Genomic DNA, 1,896 nt, shown 5'->3' with positions numbered 1-1,896 from the left:
AAGACTACTGGAAAGACTAATGAAAGAACTATATGGAAATATTGTTTGCCCTATTCCATCTTTTCACTGGTAAGAAGCTTGCTTACCAACCACATGATTCCGTTTTCAGTCCCACTGCGTGACACGTTTGGTGACTTCTACTATAGCCTTGCACCGACTAAATCCTTGTGAGTGGATTTGGTTGACGGAAAAGAAAGAAGTCCATCCTATAAATGTGTGTGTGTGTGTATGTCTTTGTGTCTGTGTTTGTCCCCTCATCGCCACTCGACAACCGGTGTTGGTGTTTTTGCGTCCCTGTCATTTAACCGTTCGGCAAAAGACACCGATAGAATAAGTACCAGACTTGACAAAAATAAGTACTGGGGTCGATTGATGCGACTTAAATTTCAAGGTAATGCTCCAGCATGGCCGCAGTCTAATGACTGAAACAAGTAAAATATAGGAGATAAAAGATAAGGAAATATACATATAAACCTAGAAGCTTCCCTCACCCCTTAATTAGCATATCCACTACCTCATCCCATAAGTAGTCAATCTCGATCTTTCTCTCTCAACCCGTAAGCAGCCATAAGCAACAACAATTTCCATTCCAACAACCACCTTATCTATACTATTTTCTCCTTCATTAACCATTCAGCTCTCCATTCCGCTCCACTTATTTGTTAATTGATTGTCGCTTGTGACACAACTTCATGAATGGTGGTAGAAGTTTCGGCCAGAATTTGGGGACTTTGCCAATCCTAATTATTGACCATCAAGCCTGTCCAGTCGCTTGCAGCTTTTAGAACCTTGTTTATTCTTTCTAATTATTGTCAGCCATGTTTGCGACGTCTATTCTTTTCGTTTCTTTTTTTTTTCTTAGCTTTGCTTTGTTTTTACGCTTCGAGCCTTTGTACTTTTATATAATGCTAAATATCCTAGCATGGTCAGACATCCGGAGACATGGGTGCACGCGTGGCTGTGTGGGAAACAAAATTTGGCTGTTAACCATGTGCTCCCTTGTTCAGTCCCACTGCGTGGCACCTTGGACAGGTGTCTTTTAGTATCTGTGGTATTGAGCAGAATATTTGCTGTAGCCCTACTACTACTACTACTACTACTACTACTACTATTATTATTATTATTATTATTATTATTATTATTATTATTATTATTATTATTATTATTATTATTATTATTATCATCATTCCTTTGCCTTGATTTATACAAACTGCACCGAAGTCTCAATCAGAGGCGTCAGTTGACGGCAAGCTTTTGCATCTAAAGATGTCAACGAATGCGGTGTCATGCAAACTGTAAAACAAAATTTGATGCCTCTGTTTAAAATGAAAAGAAACAACCCTTTATAAATTATCCATCACAGATTAACAGTACATTTACATGAAGAGGAATTTATCTAAACTGGGTGAGGTATCCATAAATATGATTTTTGGCAACTGATTTTCTCAATAAACAATACACAATAACGTTATTGGTTGGTAAGTTCGGGATTATACATTTGGCGTTGCTGTGTATTTGGATGGGTACTTCTATAAAGGTTTCGATTAATCCCCTCCGCCCCCCCCATTTCAATAGTTCACATTTCAGTTATTTTTCTCTGCTCCTACTTCAGTTTTACCTCAATATCTTGTATTTCCTTTTTATCACGTGCGATGTGTTCTATAACATTTTCACCGTGTTCTGAGAGTTCTTTCTTCTGCACGTAGTCGTTTGTGTTATGCGGTTTTCTTTTGTACACTTTTATATATTTTACAGGTGGTCGTTTCTGTTCTGTCAATGTCTTTGGTTTGGGTGGAACTTATCCGTTCTGAGTGCAGTCGGACGTGTATATATTTTTTTAGATATCTTCTTGAGTGTATGCTTGTATGTTTTCTGTGCGTTGCTCAATATCTGATA

The 1,896-nt window shown here is 37.9% G+C and overlaps 1 pseudogene; it reads right to left on the bottom strand.

Moving 5' to 3' along the window:
* Positions 1-1,896, bottom strand: part of LOC128249350 (probable cyclin-dependent serine/threonine-protein kinase DDB_G0292550) — a 79,795-nt pseudogene that overhangs the window by 5,979 nt on the left and 71,920 nt on the right.

The sequence above is a fragment of the Octopus bimaculoides genome, chromosome 14 (assembly GCF_001194135.2).
Source record: "Octopus bimaculoides isolate UCB-OBI-ISO-001 chromosome 14, ASM119413v2, whole genome shotgun sequence".
Taxonomy (NCBI): Eukaryota; Metazoa; Mollusca; class Cephalopoda; order Octopoda; family Octopodidae; genus Octopus; species Octopus bimaculoides.
This window is presented reverse-complemented; position numbering and strand designations above follow the sequence as displayed.